Here is a 22,371-nt window from a genome sequence, read left to right on the forward strand (position 1 = left end):
TTATTAAATATAAATATTATTGAATTTTAATATTATTTGATATATTTAATAATAGTATTAAATGTAAGTTAGCACGTTCTAATTCAGCTTGCTATCTTCCAAGCTATTATATAGGGCCTCTTAGAAATCAAGAAAGGCCTGAGCTATTTACATAAAAAAAAACCCTATTAAAGACCCTAATACGTAGGCCAAGTTTTTAAATATTTTTTTATGTATTTAAACCTAAAAAGGATAAATTTCCAGTCTCTCGTGACCTCTAACATTGCTTTAGTATTTTATATAAAGCAATTTTAAAATAGTACATGAATAACAGACAGACAAACAGACACATCCACATAAAAAATTATTGATTTTTATATAAAGAAACTAACTCATTTACTTAAGTAAATAAACATATAAACATTAAATTTAATTTGATTAAAAACATAAATGAAGTACAGTACATAAATCAATAACAACTAGTAATAAAAAATATTTAAAATAAAACTAAAAAAAAAAAAAAACAATTTCTATTGATAGATTCTATCAAAATTACAAATATCTATAATAAATATAAAACTTATAAAATTTTAAACTATAAATTTAAATTTTAATAAAACTTTGTGATATTCTAATCAAAAGATAATCTTTCTACAAACAGATTATATTATTAAAATTTAAATAAATGTCGGATGAATTTTAACGAGAAAATATATATATATATATGAGATATCGAATTTATATATAAAAGTACGTAAATAATAAATTTATTCTTTAAAATATATTTGTGATTTATTAGAAGATGTAGTCAAGATTGAAGGATTTTGTGGAAATTTTCGAAAAGATCATTGAGAATTTACTACGAAGATTTTTATGATCTTGATATTTCCATTGAGTTTTTTACGATCGAAAATTTATTGTGAATTTCTAGATTTTTTCAATATCCTCCGGGAAAAAGTATTCTATAGTTTAGAAATTCCTAAATGTAAATTTACAGAAAAAAAATATATGTAAATTAATACAGTTAAAGCATCTTTTTTTTGGTTATAATTTTTATTATTTTGGAGTTTTGTTGTGGGATGTTTTTATATAAAACAAAATTTATAAATTCAAATATTCAAATTTAAGTACTGTGTTTAAATGTTTCGTGTAAATTTGTTATTTTTTTTACCATTTAATTATGTTAAAATTAATAAATAATGTAATGGAATTTAATATTTAAAAAAACGTTTTTAAACTCTTTGCGTCTTATAGACATTCTTCTTCTTCTTCTTTAACCATTGAGTTGTATACGACTATTGGTAACTTTATAGACGAATTTCCTCCAGCGAGTTCTGTGTAATGTCCAGTCTTTTAGGTATTTGAATTCCAGGCTGGTATCTTCTTTGATATTATCTATCCACCTGGTACGTTGCTTTCTCCTTTTCCTATGTCCTCTACCATTCCCAACATGATCTGTTTTTCCCAGGAACAATAGACATTAAGAGAACCTTAATCATACCTATTATGGATTCGTCTGGATCCACAATAGAAGCGGCCGGATGGCGAAGAAAGGAGCCTACTATTTGCATAACAGACCGCCTATGAAAAATTGCTGAAGTTACTCGCCCGGATTCAATTCTAGATTTCCCAGAGCTGTAGGCTGACACCTTAATCGCCTCGGCCTTTTAAATTTAAAACGATTACTTTCATCATTATCAATGTTTTCATTAATTATTTATTATCATTTTCAGTTGACACCATCGTTTTTTTTTATCTATTATGTAAATACGACTATAAAGCAATGAAAACAGAGCACCTTTCCCTTTCAACATCACGATAAACAATAAAATAACAGGGGTAAAAAGCATTAAAAAAACTTAAAATAACATAATTTTGTATAGATATATTCCCTTAATTCTCCCGAGAATCTTAATTATTACATATCATTATGTTTATTAGTTGATTTATTAGGGAATTACACTTGTAATGAAAGATAGAAAAGGTTTATCTGTGTAACGAGAGAATTTTCTTATCATTATATAGATAAATCCGTATAATATTATAGATTTATATTGACATATTAAAGAAAACAAAATATAATTACCTTTTTTTCATATTATTTCCATTAAAATATAATTAATAGATTGTTTTCTAATCTTCTATGCAAGTTGAGTATTGCGAATCCATTTTTATCTTTTCAAAATATTGCCTTTATCGGTTTGTAAATAGATAAATAAATAATTGAACTGGAATGATTACTTTCAATTTTGAAATGATTTCAAAATAATATGAAAGTTTTAATAATAAATTGTATTAATGATTAACATATCATCAAGTTCCGCTTCGAAGATTACAGTAAATTGGAATTATATGTTACAGATCGTTAAATCTTAAAATGTATATCTTTAATGCTAACAATTGTTCAAAAGGATAATGAGAAAATTTAACATATATTTCGATATATTTGTATAAAATTAATGAATTTTTTAATTTAAATTGATTGTTTTAATCATTTTTATTTAATAATTAGCTAAAAATTAATACATTCAAACCCCCGAACAACGACCACTGACGGGAACATAAAAGTGACCGTTGTTCGGAGGTTATTTTGTATGCATTTCAAAAAGAAATGTTCCTATAAAAATGGCTGCCGTTACTGGAAAGTCGACTGTACAATTTTATTGTAGTAGGGTTTCAATGGAATGAATATCTTAATCAATAATAACAACTGTTAGGTCTTTCTAAGTCTTCTTCTGTAATGAGATGGAGCTGCAACAATTTTTGGAGACGAATGGAAAGCTTGCAAATATAGACCCTTATCTCCCTTCGAAAGTCAAAAAAATATATTTGAATAAGCTTAATAAAATAAACAAAATGATTGTATAATATTTAAGACTAAACTGGTAAGGGACAACAGAGGTAAACAGTCCGGTTAGACCTATCTTGATTTGTATGAAAGAAATCAAAGCATAGACGTTGTACAAATGATTTAAGTTTAATTCATAACACAAGTCACCAATACAAATTACTCATTGCAGGTTCCCACGCAAATAAGAGTTTAGAACTATCGTCACATCCTGGAGGAAAAATTAAAATTATTTTGTCTGTATGGACTGTGTAGTTCGTAAAGAATTGGATTGGATTTGCTACTTTGTGAATGTTTACGTGCGAAATAACCAAACAAATTCAATTCAATTCATTCTAGTATATATACCGATTTTTATTGTATTATGCATGAAATTGGAAAAAGCAATCTTATCAATGTATTCACTATCGTATGATTTAATGTAGTGTGTATAATAAACATAAACAGAATATAACACAAAATGATATTGAAAGATATTGAAGTTTTAAATTCTATAATAATATTTTTTTTAGTATTTGCATTGATGGCCGAGGGGATTGAGGGGTCAACCTATCGCTCCAGGATCGAATTTTTCATACTGTTCTATCAGGCCTGGCTTTTTAGTATTCGGCATTGCGGGTCTGGTTGAATCTATTACGGGCAAAGGAAAGTACCCATAGACCGAATGTAGTCAAAAAATGAATAAAAATTACTTAAAATTTAATAATTCATTACCATTTCTAACTTTATTTTTACTCCTCGTATTCTGCAGAACACTTCTGTTCCACAAAAAACAAATTTAACGTTTTTATTGCAAATTTATTTCAATGTACTATAACATATTATTTTATTCATAGACAAATCCATGTTTGCTTTTTTATTCAATACAACAAAGTTTATTAGTTCATTGGCTTCTTGTTTCGTGAAAATAGTAAACGTAGAATTACTTATCGATTTTTGAATATATTCATGATACGTGAATAGTGTTCGGCGGGTTGACGACCACTGCTTTAAAGAAATCATTAAAAATATAAAAAAGGAAATAAAATAATTTGTTAAACATTACTTTTTTACTTATATCGTTATAATGTTTTACAATGTATTATTCCCTTTAAAGTGTTTGATAGGTTTTCATATATAACAAACAACCGAAATTATTCAATTTAACATACGTTTCTGTCTTATATTTCATTTATTTGAAGTTAGAAATAATTGAAAAGGATATTATTTCCGAATTTAACTTCAAAGATAATATTAAAATCAAATATATTATCTATCATAGCTCACAACATTAATTTTCGTTATCCTTTTCGGTAAATTTATGATATTACTACAAACGATGTGTAATATACAATATTATGAATTCGTATTATGTAATTTTGTTTGCATATTCATGTAATCAATCGGTTACATTCAACTATTAATTTAATTTTCGTCATTTGGTTACGTTTATTATAAGCTTTGTGCAAATATTCCATAAAGGGAAGAATTTATGACTAAAATGACAAATATATATACATTTCTATTTTAAGTTTTCAATTGTTTCAAACATTAAATAATCTAATCAGTATGAAATTTATTTTTCTATATTAAATTTTTTATCATATATTATTACATGTAATTGCTTTATATGCATCTAAACTTTTATTAAAATTCATTAGGAATACCTTAAATGATTTTATATCACAATATCGATCTTTTCATTTTCATTATAATTTCTTATTGTAGGAAAATTCAATAAATACATTTAGAAATAAATAATATATCTTTAAAAACAGAGAAACACTGTCACACTGAACAAGGGAGCTTGAAGGATATATACAATGTGTCACGTAAGTCTGGAACTATAGAAATTGTTGATCTATAGAATATGTTGTTATTTGTTTAATATTTTACATGGCATTGAAGAAGATGGAACGAATTCAAATTATTTTGATGGTGTGGATCTCAAGTCGCCAAATTGTTCAATAGTCTTCAATCAGATCTATCGGAAAACTGAATGCAACTTGTTAAACATTCGATGACTTCACGCTGGCTGTGGGATTTCACCATCAAACTAATTTCAAATTATTCTTTACGCAGTGCTATGTTTTACCTATAAAAATATAACCAAATGTCAACAGAACTATGGTTCTAGATCTATTGCCCCACTAGTGATTGAGTAGATAAAGCCATAAAAATTGATGTTATGTATACAGAACAAGGGAAAGTATTGAAATCGTGTCAAATTTGACCCTACGAGGTTGTTTTTACGAATCTTCTTGTTTTGAAACCTCCTGAATTCAAAAAAGTCAAAAAACGGCGTGTGTGTGTTTGTAAGATTTGTCGATAGAGAGAAAGGGCTGGTTAATCCCTCTTCTTTTCAAGATGAACGAAGAAGCGAACGAAGAAGTTCACTGTCGTCGTTTATTCAAAGGATCTGTCGGAGGCACAATGACGATCAACAAGAGTTTCGTAAGCAATCGGCAAGGACGATAAGCAAGGAGTTTCGTAAGCAACAGATTGGCAGTCGCTTATTGCGGCGGAACATAGGTGAAGTGACGAAGATGAGAGGGAAACCGGCACAGAGAATATGCAGGCTGTACGAGGGAGAAGCGACCATACCTTGTCTTTGAATCTCGGAGTTTTTAAAGGATTTATCCCCGAAATTCTGAATTTCTTTTTCCGATTGGCCACTTTCCTGTTTCCTGGTGAAATTAGACGACGACCAAATCGGGCACAGGAAAATTCTAAACATTCCAACCCATTAGTTCGTGACGACTCGTGACTGTATCGTTTATTTCGTACCTTTGCAATAGATCTATTTCATGCATTTTTTTCCATAACAAATTATTTTCTTAAATGAATCGAATTTTTGTACGTTTAATGAGGGATTCGAACTCTGGGACATCACATGTTGACGTCTATTTCGCTTAATGTCTCAGGATGGGGTAGATTAAGTAACAAAATTTGGCATGGTGGCATGTATATGGAGAGGCATTGATGATATTAAATTTTGGTAGTTAAAGATTGAGGGGTGGGGGAGATAAAGGAGGTCGTGTGTATCTCCAGTAGTGTCGGTCTTAATGACGATTTTACTCGTTATTAGCATTTATACTTTTTTTTAAATATATAAAACTTTTCCGTGCCCTCAAAATTAAGGTTTTTGCTATTTTATAATAGTTAAAAATATAAAAAGCTTTTATAATAAAATATCTTAAAGATGGCGCCACAAACAATTTATTTATTTTGTTTAATAATATAAAAGTTATTTTTTAAAAATAAAGCACATTTTTTTAAAAATACCATTTGCTTTTTTAATATACTAAGGACGTCTAAAAGCTAAATGGCATGGTGCTATTTAAATCTCATTACTCTAAAATTGAGTTTTAAAAACTTTTTAAAATGAGACATTTCAGAGAAGTTAAAGGAAAATTACAGAGAAACATGATAACCAATGATCAAGAAGATAATAAAATTTAAGGGTTAATTGTCAATTACTATTGATTAGCATGTTTATACTTCTAATCAAACTATATTTGATTATATTATTACTAGCAGGTAGGCCCGGCGTTGCTCGGGCAAAAGTAACGATAACTAAGATAAAGATTATTACGTTACAGTCAACCTTACCCGTTTTCACAGAATGCAAAAATTGGGTCCTCGTTTCCAGACTAATTAGAGAATTTTTAGATGGTTCTAAAAATATGTTCGACTTCAAGCGAACATTTCGATCGAAAAAACTGCATCTGCTCCTGTAAATCTTGCACGTCGCTTTCTCTTAACAATTCCATTGTTACGTAACACTTCCATTGTTACTTAAAACTTCCATTGTTACTTAAAACTTCCATTGTTGATGGAAGTGTTAAGCCTTAATCCTGTCTTTCTCCCCCCGGGGAATTTCGAAAAATCCTTCTTAGTGTGCGTTCTCGTGAGTACCCTAACTGTGTACCGAATTTCAACTTTCAACTCCTAACCGTTTGGGCTCTGCGCTTATATTATTATTATTATCATCAACCCGTCTCGATTATATATTAGATATTTACAGCTCTCGTTTATACACAACTCTGCAATAAGCAGGGACATTTCAATGCGTGGACAAACCCAGCAAACGCCGGGTTAGCACTCATTAAAATGACCATAAATAATAATAATACATAAATTAATTTAGACGAGATTTTCTTGTTTCTTTGTTGATTGTTGTCTTTTCCCCCTCTTGTTAACAATGTGGCGTGTACGATTTACACTTTATCGATTACATATTGTCGTGGCTGAGTCTTATAGCTCTCCACTCTCGTTTTGTGTACTGTACTTGCGTATGCAGCGCTGTTTTATCAACTGTGACAACCAGGGCTTAGTATAGTATACCTACCAGGCAATAAATGGAGTCACGCTGCGTGCTCCGCTAAACCTATCGCGTGCTTGACAGTCGGTACAGCACGGTGATCAAACAAGCTAATGATATTTATCGGTAAAGAATAAAGAAAAGTCCGACATGCGACCCTTTTCCAGATATTCGCATCCAAATGTGGAAACCTAACGGCGGCAGTTCCGGTCACCATCTTGCTTTTGGACGTCGTGTTTGCAAGTTAAGTTATGCACAGCAATTGCTGCCTGTAACAAATAAATGCATTAACTTCTACTGATCGAAACAGTATTTAACTTGAACCAGTATTACTGCCCATTCTCCATGTTCCGCTTCGGTCAAGGCTCTCTATCGCTCACGCTACCGAAGATTTTGCTTTTCTTTGCTTATCTGCAGCAGAGTCGGTAGATTAACTGGTCTTTCGACTAATAGTTCAAACTTAGCTGGAGACAATATTTGCCGCTAGTTGGCGCCTCTGTTGGCAGAAGAGTGTTGTTCTTGCTATGTATATACTGAAGTCAGTGATTTCGACCTATAATAATTGTTTTTTTTTTTTTAGCTACATAAAAATGCTAACGTTCTTTATGCCAGGATGCAAGGCAGGATATAAGTCATCGAACGAGAAGAGACATTTTTTTCCGTGTTCCTAGCGATAAGATTGAGGAGTGGATGCGATGCATTTCACGAGACGACAAGATGCTAACAAGTAAATGTTACGTACATTTTGCGAATGGATTTATTTTATAAGCCTACTCCCGTGTTATAAATGGAGAGAAAGTAGAAATTCCACGAGATCGCTGGGCATTAACGTCGGATGCATATCCATCAAACTTCCCTAACTGTCCTAAGTACATTAGTAAGTCTGTACCTCAAAAACGATCAACGCGATGTCTCACAAAAAATGAAGAACCATCTAGGAAGCGATCCCGAAAAGACAATACCAAAGGTAAATATTTATATGTTTTTTTTTGTAATTTTAATCCTCAGTAAGTCATGTAACTTTTTGCCCTTGCCTGAGTCGCAGTGGGTCTTTCGGACCCTGTGTTTTAATATAAAATTATTAAATCTTATCTATCGCGTAAAAAAACTACAATTTCACCGTTAAATTCTGCGCTTTGTTTTCTTTCTTTCTTGCTGTATTGATGACAAAATTGCGTTTTTAATGTTTATTTTTATATAATTTTTAACACGATTGTCGCGTAGCTATTATTCTTTTATTTATATTATTCCATAACGTTTAGGGTCTAATTAGCTAACTTCTAGTTGTTTGATTCTGTTTGAACGAGTAAGCATTTTCTCAGAATTGTCTGGTGGAAAATTAACTCTATTGTTCCCTCTACGTAAATCAAAATAAAACTGTAAAAAAATGTTAGATAATCGCTATTTTCGTCGTTTTTCAGCTCCAATTTAGCTCTAATTTACATATTTATTGAAGTTATTTAAACGAATAAGTGTTTTAATAGAAACATTTCGTGGTAAAATTTCCCGCAAAACTAAAATACTTTTGATTTAATTATTTTCCGCTATTACACAATACCTAGAAGTAATGAGTTTCCCCGGTAAATTTTTCGACCGAAAGCTTTTGATATGGCATCTAGTCCAAGTAAAGTCAAATAAAAAAAAAAACGTTCTAACCGCATGTTGATCGGACTGAAGAGTTGGAAGAAAATAAATTTTTTCAGTATTTTTATATTTTAAAAAATGTTAACTAAAGATTGAGCTGGGTTTGTGAGACCCACTGAGGGCTATCTCTCTGTGGCTTGGTTTATGATTCACTGATCTCTCTGTGGCCCACCTTTCCTTATAAATACTTATAAGATTAATTGTCTGATATTTTTTATATCAATCAAAATTGACTTAGTGTAATGATTATATAATCTTTTATTAAACTCTTAACTTATGTTTTCTTTTCAATTAGTTTTTCTTTGGAATGACAAGGAAGTGGAAGCAATTTTCATTCCACAACAGTGCAGTTATTATACCTGTACAGACTGATGACTGTGTTCAGTTTGGTTCGTCCTACCAAACGAGCATCAGTTCAAACTGATCCTGGATCTTCCCTTATTACTTTAAAAAATCTTCTTCAGAGTCATAAAAAACTATTTAAGGAAGTTCAAGAACAACTGGAAGAACATTTACAAAATTTGCTTTGTAATCCAAGCCTGTCCTATGGAGATACTAGTGATAATGAATTATTAGATTATGATTATTGTGCACCAGAAACATTTAAGTTTACTCTGCATTATTTAAAAATGTATTATACATACAACTATTATATTATACATAATAATAATAATAATTATTATGTATAATATAATTTGTTTGTATGTATAATTTGTTTGTATGTATAATAAATTTTTAACGTATAATAAATTGACATATACAAATAGTACAATTTAATGACAAGGAACAAAACTGACATAATAGTACAATTATGTTTAATGTTTTATTAAGTGTCATTTATTTATCCATAAACCTGGTTTTGGGTTTAAATAAAAGCTTTTTCATCTATACTAATATTATAAAGAGGTAATGTTTGTAAGTATGCAAGTTTCTTTGCAGCAGGTAATCTCCGAAACTACTCATCCGATTTCAAAAATTCTTTCACCAATATTTAGAATGGAACTTCACGGTGGACATGGACTGTATATTATTCCGTTAAACATTCATATAAATTAAATTAAAAGATATAATCTAGGTTAAGGCTTTTATGTCCAACAGATGGCGCTACGAGTACAACGCCCTAAGTTTGCTTTTCTGTGAGGCATTATGCTTTTCTGTGAAAATGAACTAAAGCAGATCATCTTCTATCTATTTATATAAATAAAAATGTAATGTTCGTTTGTTCCTACCGATTCCTTTGAAATTTTGACACAACGCTGCATTCGAATACGCACGTGTTTTTATATAATATACGTGTCGAAATTCCCCCCACTGAAGGGAGATGGTTAGGATTAAGGCTTACCGTAAAGAACTCTGCTTCTATTTATACTATTTTAGATGCGGTTTTTTGCGTTTTTGATTGCGTTTTAATAGGGTACGTCAACAGAATGTACACTAAGAAGAAATTTTTCGAAAAATTCCCCCCCCCGGGGAAGTGTTATAAATTTATAATAGATACATTTTGAGCCACAACAACGCGTGGAGGGGTCTGCTAGTTCTTATAATTCATATAGAAAATTATGAAATGGAACTCGAAGGTTATATATCTTTCAATAAAAAGAAAACATTCGACCTCACAGCGATTCGATTTAGCGTTCTTATAGTGATTGCAGTGCCCCTGGTGATAACATTTGTCTTTAGTTGATTTTAGCAACGAGCGAAGATAGGAACTCGAAAGACCAATTAACCTACCGACTTTGCTTATACAGACCTTGATTGTAACTTCTTTAATAAGGCTCAGAAATCATAACCGAAGGGTGACCCACACAGATCTTAATTCGTTTCTGCCAAGTAGTATAAGAAAATGTAATTTTGCTTTGATTTAAATTTTAAAAAATAATGCATTTTGTTATAAAAATTACAGCAGATTTGAAGACTAATAAGAGAGGTTGCGGCCGAGTTTTCATCTCTCAAACGTGAACGTCGAACGTCAAGCGCCGCTATCTTGTAAGCAGCGCTCGACGTTCGACGTTCACGTTTGAGAGATGAAAACTCGGCCGCAACCTCTCTTATTAGTCTTCAAATCTGCTGTAATTTTTATAACAAAATGCATTATTTTTTAAAATTTAAATCAAAGCAAAATTACATTTTCTTATACTACTTGGCAGAAACGAATTAAGATCTGTGTGGGTCACCCTTCGGTTATGATTTCTGAGCCTTATTAAAGAAGTTACAATCAAGGTCTGTATAAGCAAAGTCGGTAGGTTAATTGGTCTTTCGAGTTCCTATCTTCGCTCGTTGCTAAAATCAACTAAAGACAAATGTTATCACCAGGGGCACTGCAATCACTATAAGAACGCTAAATCGAATCGCTGTGAGGTCGAATGTTTTCTTTTTATTGAAAGATATATAACCTTCGAGTTCCATTTCATAATTTTCTATATGAATTATAAGAACTAGCAGACCCCTCCACGCGTTGTTGTGGCTCAAAATGTATCTATTATAAATTTATAACACTTCCCCCGTGGGGGGAAATTTTTCGAAAAATTTCTTCTTAGTGTACATTCTCTTGACGTACCCTATTAAAACGCAATCAAAAACGCAAAAACCCGCATCTAAAATAGTATAATAGAAGCNCTCCGGGAAAAAGTATTCTATAGTTTAGAAATTCCTAAATGTAAATTTACAGAAAAAAAATATATGTAAATTAATACAGTTAAAGCATCTTTTTTTTGGTTATAATTTTTATTATTTTCTTAAATTATTTAATTAAAATAATAATTGCCCGAAGGCTGACAAACTAAAAATATTCTACTACTGTGAAGGATCCTGACTGAAGTTCAGGTCAGACCCTAGATCCTTAAAAACTAGATCCCGTTGAACTACCGCTGTTCTTCGTGCCGTCATCTCTACAAAGAATTCGACTTAAATAGAAATAATAGTCAGATTGAGATACAGGCATCGGTGGTTTAATAATAGAATACTCTAGAACAGGGCTTCTTAAACTTTTTTTATTCACGACCCCATTTATGATTGTGATTTTTTTTGCGACCCCCAAAAAAATATAAAAATATATATACAAATTTGCAAAAACAATAATGGTGTACTACCACAGTTCACTCTTGTGTTACAATGGAACAGAGACAACTGAATACACTGAAAAGCAACAACGCTACACCAGTAGCGTACCGTCATTGGAAGCGATGGATGCGCCGCTTTCCTTGTATTTTCAAAAAAATAAATACATATTAATTTTAATTATATGAAAATAATCGCACAATATTTTATTATAACCGCATCATGTATCTTATTACAAATTTCTATACTACACGTGAAAAAAAAAAAGATAAAATTGCTTTTTTCGGTTCGAAGGATCATCATAAAATCGAAATTTTTACTCGCCTTTATACAGACACGAGAATATTACATTTTTGAATACATATTACTGCTAACATCAACATATATCCAAGGAACGTTCCGCGATAATCCGTTTCTTCAGCGACAGAGAGGTGGAAAAATCACGAAATTCGCTGAAAAATCCAAACTTTTTACGTTAAATTTCGTGGCGACGCAACAATAAAACTCTGGCAATTTGTTGCCAGCGGTCGAAATTTCAGTGAGCGCGATTAAGTGATTTATTTCAAACGTTTTTCTGAGTTTTGCATCATTTGCAGCCATTTTATTGGTAAGTTCAGACTACGAACTTTCTAAATTTAGGTATTTTTCAACATTGTTAAGCCGAATTAATGGCAATGATTTTCCGATAAAGCTCCATTTAGATAACAATTGATCGGTTTCGTCACATAGACGACGAATGAAGTCTTTCCACTTATTTCAGCAGATACTTTTCACCTTTTTTTATTGTTAATTTTCGTTAAACCCAAATCCAATCGAATTGTTAAAGATTTGCTGTAATTGTTAAAGCAAAATGGGAATTAATAAATACATTAAATTGTTATTACCCTCTATTGTTTATATACAGATTATATCCCATATGAAATTCACATCGCCTATACTCTAAACTTTAATTAATTAGAATTTCTTTATTTTTACAAATATTTTGTGTTGTGGCAATTGACAGATTTTATATAAACCTATCTTATAAATTATATATCGAACATTAAAAATCGTTGGAAGGATTAAAATTACTATATTTAATATCAGTAATTAAAGATTTTATCTTAATATTGTTTTCTGACTTTGAAACTTTTATTAAAATTCATTAGGAATACCTTAAATGATTTTATATCACAATATCGATCTTTTCATTTTCATTATAATTTCTTATTGTAGGAAAATTCAATAAATACATTTAGAAATAAATAATATATCTTTAAAAACAGAGAAACACTGTCACACTGAACAAGGGAGCTTGAAGGATATATACATTGTATTAATGATTAACATATCATCAAGTTCCGCTTCGAAGATTACAGTAAATTGGAATTATATGTTACAGATCGTTAAATCTTAAAATGTATATCTTTAATGCTAACAATTGTTCAAAAGGATAATGAGAAAATTTAACATATATTTCGATATATTTGTATAAAATTAATGAATTTTTTAATTTAAATTGATTGTTTTAATCATTTTTATTTAATAAATAGCTAAAAATTAATACATTCAAACCCCCGAACAACGACCACTGACGNTTTCTGACTTTGAAACTTTTATTATAATTTTCTACAATCTTCTATGACGAATCTTCATTGCATTTTAAAATGAATTTTACATTAAAAGTTTATATATTTCTTAATTACAATTTAGATGAATTTAAGACAATAAGAATATTTTTGAATTAATGCAAGTTTTATTTTTCCAACAGTCGTTTCTATTTTCTTATCAGAATGGATAATTTCAAAGAGTTAAGAAAGTGGCACATTTCGAGAGATGATAAGCGCCTAGTCCTCCTCCACCTCTCCTCTTCCACTTTTCCATTTCCACAAAGTCTACAGAACAACGACGGTGTGATGTTTATCGTCGCAAAGTGACGACGAAAACATAAGGTAGTGTTTTTCCAGTTTAAAGACTCTCGTTTAAACGACTATAACAGGCCAAGGCTACTTATATTATGCAGACATTTACACTGTATTTAACATTTAATGATGAAAAATGATGTCCCCAGTACCTTCCTTCGATGTACTGAAGATCGCACTGAAAAAGTTTCAAATTTGTACGAAAATAATTTTTACATGAAGCCACACCGAAATGCAGGGGTAACATAAGTACCCTGCGCGCCTAATGGAGGAAGTTTTATTAGCGCTACTAACCAAGGGGGTGGATCTGAGTTACAATTCTGAAAGAACGCTCATTGGTTGATATCGAGTCAGTCATGATAGAAATGACCAATTAGAGCATAGAAGGCGTAAAACCAGGATTTTCAAAGCCAATTAACGGCAAAAGGGTCTCCCATAGACTTAGCATTGCAAGTTTGAAAGGTGGAGTTTCTCTGGAATATTTGTTGCTAACTGGTTTTGAAAACATGTTTATTCGTCTAAATACTGTCAAACAACTTTTCGTTAGCAAATTAGAAGTGGAAAAAAAACGATTAAAACACCCGATTTTATAGCGCTTGTTTACATACTTCGAAGTGGTAGCCTGCGGGGGCGTGGCATTTCGGGGAATTTTTCCAACAATTGTTTTTACAGGTGGATCTAATAACATACAAATAAATTAACCAATTACAGTGTAAAAGAAGTTAAATATCGATGTTATCTGCCAATAATCTGCATTTTTATCCCTAGTTGCTGTAGAATTTTAGAGGGTGTATTTTTGGAAATACTGAAATATTTTTGGCCCGAGGTTTGTTACAAAGAATTTAAGGGTTGTGGCAGTTAAAAAACACATACAGGAAAGCGATTCAGAGTTTAGATAGCAGCAGACTTGTTTACAGTTCGTAAAACACACTTCTGAAGTTGACGATTTTTTCCTGAAAAGTTCCTAAAGACGTAAGTCGTTTTGCTTCCGTTATAAATAAATAAAAACAATATATTTTGAGTAGTTTTGTTAATTAATGCATCAAAAACACATTCCCACAAACATCTAACATGAAAAATTCGCGAGAAAAACTATGACTTTTACAAAATTTATTTTTGAAACTGGTTCTCGCTGGCTTCCCGCGCTCCCGACTTCGCGAGAGTTAATTATAAAAATTTTTATATTTAATAAAACGTAATATGTAATTTAATTAATAACTGTTTGAAAATTCGATATTATTAAAATAAATTTTTAAAAATTACACATTTTTAGATTCATTTATAATTAGTGTCAGAACTCTGTATTTTCCATAAATGCAGTCACCAGATAATTTTTAAATTTATCTTCATCAAATAAGTAATGTAAGATAATATTCGAAATTTTCGTCGCAGAAGCGTAGTTATAGGTCTACAATTCTTTCAAATTGCAATTAAATATAGAGGCTAACGGACTCTCTCATGAAATTAGCAATGTATTATCACGAAATAACAACGTGTACGCAATATAAAAAATATACTCCTAGAAAATTAGCATATTCATAATGACAAAATGCCATGCTGTTATCTTAAAGGGTATGGTCCCTTTAATACTATAGTTCACATGTCCATTTACGAAATATTTTCCGATAATTAAAAAATATTTAATTTTGTCACGAATTTACCAATGGTTACCTTACTTTTCGTTGAGTTTTTCAACAGTATAAAATAAAGTATTTATTATACTTGATTATTCCTCTCGTTGCTATTGAATACCAAAACTTCGATATCACCGAAAGTAGTTAATTAAGATTAGGATCCCAAATCCGGAAAAATAAATAAACGAATAGACCATTCGAAGTAACATTATGATAAGTAAGTTATATATTATAATTTTTATTGTTTCTAGTGTTATCAAGTACTGTACATTAGAAATGGGCGAATATCACTTTTCTCGAATACTCGAATACCCCGAAAACTTAGCGAACTTTTAATTACTTTATATAATTTATTTAGTTAAAAATTTAATACTTATTATTAATTTGTTTCATTTATTTCAATATATTAATGATCTGACGAAGAGGGAATGCCTCTCGGGCGGTTTTTTTAATGGGAAACTGGCCCCTATTTAGGTGTTACTAACGTGAAGAAAACCCGGAAAAACCACGTGTAAAGCCCATTGGTGAGGCACAAATCAACAACCAGTGTTCATTGGTTTTATCCACTCGGTCACTGGTAGGCTGAAAGGTATAAATTAAACGACACCATTTATTTTTCGTCACAATAAAATAAATTATATCACAGAAATTATAAATTTTGCTTCATTTCAGCGCACTCATTTGCGCTGGAATGAACTATTTACGGTACAATAAAATAATTTCTAAAATAACAACACAGGCCTAGTAGTGACCATCTACCAACAGGACACTTCCTATTCATCTAATAAAGCATCGGCTAGTGTTACTAATCCATAGAGAACAGTCAAAAGATTTCTCTGACTCAAAAGATTTAATATTCCTATTAAAGTTACAAATGTTTTTGACTAGGCTCACGATAAAGAAATTGATAATAACTTATAAGGATACAACATGTCTTTCAACGGAAGAATATTCACGAGTAATTCGGGTTCGAATCGCGGCTGATGCAGGCTGCTCGACTGTAAATAATTTAACTTTTGCGGCTTTGTACAATTTTCTTCGATGAAAGTAACGGTTTTTTTTTTTTTTTGCAGAAATTCGAAAACGGAAAACGTGGTTTCGCTTCGTTTTGCAATGTGCAAAAAAATATGGAGTGCGAGATTGGAAATTGCAAACTAGCCACGAGTTGAGGCAACAAATGCGGACAAGTATATTTGGTAATTAATTGCCAAATCGATAAAAACGCCATCCTTCCGCTCTGAACTGATATCGGATATCGTTCTCACTAAACGTAGGACCATCTAATAATCTTCACTGTAGTACTCTTATTTTTTTTTTTTTTTTTACTCTTTCCGCCCTGTGGGTACTAAGAGGGCCTCTTATAGCAGGTCCATTATAGGTTCGGCCATTGCCCACAATGGGGCGACCGGGTGGTGAGGGGCGGGGCCCGACATATCCGAACGGACCACCCCCCGAAAAATTCCTGGGGATTCCTTGACCCGTCCGGATTCGATCACGGATTCCCCAGAGCGGTAGGCTCCTACCTTGACCGCTCGGCCATCCGGCCAATTCACTGTAGAACTGGCTGAATATATGTTGGGAATAGAAAAATATTTTAATTCATTTTGCTCTTGTTAGGCGAAAAGAATTAAATTTATTCGTAAAATATATACTTAATATTATCGGATAGTGGTTTGATAAACGGCCGGATAGCCGAGCGGTCAAGGTGGCAGCACACCGCTCTTGGTGAGTCGGGATCGAATCCGAATTCGTCGAAAAATACCTAGGAATCTTTCGGGGGTGGTCCGTTCGGATATGTCGGGCCCCGCCCCTCACCACCCGACAGCCTTATTGTGGGCTTGTTCGAACCCATAATGGGCTTGCAAATAGAGACCCTCTTAGTGCCACAGGGCGGAAAGTGTTAAAAGAAAGTAGGTTGATATATAGCATTTTATTTTAGATTTTGAAATTATGTTTGATTTACGTTAAACATTTACCGAAAAATATATTGTATTAAACAATATATTAATTCGATACTAATATTTAAAAATTTAATTTGTATTATTTCCAGCTTTTTAAATTTATTTTTATTTTATTTTTATATTAAACTTANAATTTAAGACAATAGGAATATTTTTGAATTAACGCAAGTTTTATTTTTACAACAGTCGTTTCTATTTCGTTGCAGAATGGATAATTTCAGAGTTAAGAAAGTGGCACATTTCGAGAGATGATAAGCGCCTAGTCCTCCTCCACCTCTCCTCTTCCACTTCCCCATTTCCACAAAGTCTACAGAACAACGACGGTGTGATGTTTATCGTCGCAAAGTGACGACGAAAACATAAGGTAGTGTTTCTCCAGTTTAAAGACTCTCGTTTAAATGACTATAACAGGCCAAGGCGACTTATATTATGCAGACATTTACACTGTATTTAACATTTAATGATGAAAAATGATGTCCTCAGTACCTTCCTTCGATGTACTGAAGATCGCACTGAAAAAGTTTCAAATTTGTACGAAAATAATTTTTACATGAAGCCACACCGAAATGCAGGGGTAACATAAGTACCCTGCGCGCCTAATGGAAGAAGTTTTATTAGCGCTACTAACCAAGGGGGTGGATCTGAGTTACAATTCTGAAAGAACGCTCATTGGTTGATATCGAGTCAGTCATGATAGAAATGACCAATTAGAGCATAGAAGGCGTAAAACCAGGATTTTCAAAGCCAATTAACGGCAAAAGGGTCTCCCATAGACTTAGCATTGCAAGTTTGAAAGGTGGAGTTTCTCTGGAATATTTGTTGCTAACTGGTTTTGAAAACATGTTTATTCGTCTAAATACTGTCAAACAACTTTTCGTTAGCAAATTAGAAGTGGAAAAAAAACGATTAAAACACCCGATTTTATAGCGCTTGTTTACATACTTCGAAGTGGTAGCCTGCGGGGGCGTGGCATTTCGGGGAATTTTTCCAACAATTGTTTTTACAGGTGGATCTAATAACATACAAATAAATTAACCAATTACAGTGTAAAAGAAGTTAAATATCGATGTTATCTGCCAATAATCTGCATTTTTATCCCTAGTTGCTGTAGAATTTTAGAGGGTGTATTTTTGGAAATACTGAAATATTTTTGGCCCGAGGTTTGTTACAAAGAATTTAAGGGTTGTGGCAGTTAAAAAACACATACAGGAAAGCGATTGAGAGCTTAGATAGCATCAGACTTGTTTACAGTTTGTAAAATACACTTTTGAAGTTTACAATTTTTTAAATTGCAACCCAATATATAGGCTAAAGTATCCTCTCACGAAATTAGCAATGTATTATCACGAAATAACAACGTGTACGCAATATAAAAAATATACTCCTAGAAAATTAGCATATTCATAATGACAAAATGCCATGCTGTTATCTTAAAGGGTATGGTCCCTTTAATACTATAGTTCACATGTCCATTTACGAAATATTTTCCGATAATTAAAAAATATTTAATTTTGTCACGAATTTACCAATGNTCGTATAGCTTTGTCAGTTAACATTTATAGAACAGCTTCTATAAATGTTAGGTGACAAAGCTATTATATAAAAGAATTAACTGTAGTTGAGAAATAGTGTATGAAAATATTTTTAGAATTTTTAAAATGATTTTCATTAATTAATTTTTTCTATGTCTTAAATAGATTATATATTAATAAGTTATAATTCTTATTAATTATAATATATTACAGTACAGTACTTAAATAAATATGTATAACAGTCAGAGCTAAAGAGATTTGAATAATTTAAACTGTAAATATATTTAAAAATTTATATTTTTATTTTGAATGTTTAAGTGTAAGAAGGGTGAAAATATTTGTTTCTATTTAACAATATCATTAATTTATTTGATCTATTCATATGAATCTATTTGATATAAAAACAGAAACAATTTCATTAAATAATTTCATTTTTAACAAAGTTATAGGTCCAAAAAAAGCCTATGTAATCCATATTATTATTATTATAAACCAAATAATTTTTATTTTCCCAACTGTTATATATAACAGAAGGAAAGTATGGAGATCAGTTAAAAAATGACTCCAAGTTTTTTACATTTTTGGATTCAGGACACCTTGAAATGTCTAGAAATGCAAAAAATTCAGGGGTTTTTCTATATGTATGGATGTTTGTGTGAATGGCACAATTTTGTTCACGCTCTTTGAAGCTCAATAACTCTTGTGCTTTTTATCAAAAGTTTCTGATATTTTGCAGGGCAGTTCGTTTATTAGGGGGAATTGATGCTATTAAATTTCAGTGATTTAAGGTTGAGAGGTAGGGATATATAGGGAATATAAGGGGTCATGTGTATTTTCATTAGGGAGATACTTAATGACAATTTTACTTGTTATTAGTATTTACAATTTTTTTATAAAACCCATCCCTACCATGAAAATTAAGTTTATTGCCATTTTATTGCTTGCGTCATTATTGTGTGTCCTGTAAAGTGTTTGTTTAGAAAGTGTGACGTTAATTAACACTTTCTTCTTGTAATTAATGATTGTTTATTTTCTTATCATTTCCAAGTAGCTTGTCATAGTCATTGCCAAACAAAACATATGTTGTAATGTTGAAATTGTTATATATTTAATTTGCTAATAGAATACTTTAAACTCAGACAGACCTTTCTTCTAAGCGGTTATATTGTAGTATATCTGGTAAGTATCTAATAAAATTAATACATTATACTTTGTATTTTGACTTTATAACTTTATTATGCTGTGATTTTTATGTAAACTTTTTGTTTTTGTACTAACTATAAAACAACAACTTTTAAATAAAGAGAAAATTTAGTTAAGTGAAGGTATGAAGTATAATTATTATGTTTAACTTATTTCTATTCTAAATTGGCAATTTTAAATAGTAAATAATATTTTAAAATAATTTCTTAAAGCAAAAATTACATGACAACTGTTCATGTCACTGTTTATAAGAATTATGAGCATGAATTCATCTATTTTAAAGATGTATGGTATTATTTAATTTATCTACATTAAATTAATATAATGTATATTATCTATTTTGTTTGTTTATAGCTAAATAAGATAAGAAAATGTATAATAATTCGTTATAGTTAAGCATCAGGCTATGAATTATAATCAGATTTAATGTAATATTGGATTTTTCTTTATTATTATTATTATTTAAAGCAGTTGTTATGGGAAGATTTCGAAACTGATGAATTGAAATATGGAAATTATGAGATTAAATCTTGTTTAATTTCAAAATTATATTTATAATATTGAGTTATAAAGAAAATTTTCCAGTGGTTTTAAAAAATAAATTGAAATTATTTTTATTTGATGTAATTTTAAAAATATATATAAGAGTGGTTTGTATATAAATCCTTCATTTATTAAAAAATAAATCAGATATACTCTATGATTATGGTTTAATTTAGCGTATAAAAAATTAACTTTTAATTTTTGTTCAATCAATAGTTGTTTAATGCTTATAAAATGTTTTATTTAAAGTTTTCATATATTTTCATAAAGATTAATTAAAAATCAATGCCTATTTGATGTAAATCTTGTTAATATAACCAAATGAAAGAACCAGTACACCTTGTTATACTCCAGTGATATATTTAATCATCTTTCATCAATGTTAATATAATTATACAAAGACCTAATCAACATTATAAGTAATTTTAAAGCTTTGATTAATTAGATATTTATTTGCTTGACAAATCTGAAATCTAAATTAAAAAAGAAATCATCTAAATCCTTATATTTTGTCCTACTGTATTTCAATTTGTATCGTAAACATATTCAGTGTTGTTCTCTTATAGAGTGGTGCACTAAAAATTCTTTTCTTCACTCAACAAATATAATTTCTGTAATTTAATTATATAAATATTAAAGTAATCAATGTTTTAGAATTATTTGTAATACTGATTGTCTCTTCAATTGAATGGTTATATGAATAAGATTTGAATCAAGTGTACATCAATGTTTATACTTATTGCAAAGGAAATTATAAAAATGAAAATTAATTCAAAATTAACATTTACATGATATAAATCTTATTAATATAACCATACAATTGAAGACCAGATTTATTTNAATTTGCTTTAGTAAAAACACAAACATAACAACATATAAACTTGAAATTAGTTAAATATCACAGATTATTTTATTAGATCATAACTCAAAAATATAGGTTGAATGTCTCAAATGTAAAAAAATTATATTTTATTTGTTTCTGTTTTTTGTTAAATTAGTATAGTACACTCTCATCAATCTGGTCCTCAATAATTTGGTCTCAGTTATCTGGCATATCTTCCATGTGATTGCTATGTGCTTCTATTTCTATAAAAACGTTAGTCATGTCACACATTTCACTTTTCTGTTTATTTAGGTTTAATTTCTGTGTACAGTATTGCAGTTCAGTGAGCAGTTTTATTTGCCTGTCTTCCAGTGGTGCGATTCTGCTGGTTTGCATCAGTTTGTCAGTTTAGCTTTTTAAAATCATCTTAGTTTGATAAATGAGTTGTTAACATTTTACTTGTAATATTTATTTAGGCAATTATGCAAACATCTGTATTTGTGTAAGGCTACCAACTTTTTACAGCTTAATGCATACTGGAGTGGAACAAAAGAGAAACTCTATACAATAGAGCAATAAGTGTGTCATAAAGAGTATGGGGCTCAGGTACAGTTGGTCCTTTTTTGCCTCATGGTGATCCTCTTTAGCTATTATTTTTTTGAACATTTGAAATATATAGAATGTTTCTTTATTGATAAAAAGCAGTCTGTTATTGAGAACTCATTGATTATGATTGATCTGTGACCACCTATCACAAACAAGCATTTGATGTTTCTGCTCAACTCAGGGATACAATTGATAAGTTTTAGGAACAACATGTGTTTCTGGGAAATACAGGACAATAAATATATTTCAGGGATGTTTTTATGCATTAATTAGAGTTTCTGAAATTTTACAATTTTAGATTTCCTATAAATCAAAAGATATATATATACAAGTATAT

General features: G+C 30.5%; 1 long non-coding RNA gene across 1 annotated transcript; it reads left to right on the plus strand.

Annotated features, from left to right (window-relative positions):
- The first annotated feature begins 12,174 nt into the window (after positions 1-12,174).
- Positions 12,175-16,676, plus strand: LOC111633230. Its single transcript, XR_002758026.1, has 5 exons — positions 12,175-12,438; positions 13,582-13,762; positions 14,501-14,704; positions 16,255-16,366; positions 16,440-16,676. It is a non-coding gene; the product is annotated as an uncharacterized LOC111633230 (long non-coding RNA).
- The last annotated feature ends 5,695 nt before the right edge of the window (positions 16,677-22,371 follow it).

This window comes from Centruroides sculpturatus, unplaced genomic scaffold, assembly GCF_000671375.1.
Source record: "Centruroides sculpturatus isolate CEXI.00-Female unplaced genomic scaffold, Cexi_2.0 scaffold818, whole genome shotgun sequence".
NCBI classification, from domain to species: Eukaryota; Metazoa; Arthropoda; class Arachnida; order Scorpiones; family Buthidae; genus Centruroides; species Centruroides sculpturatus.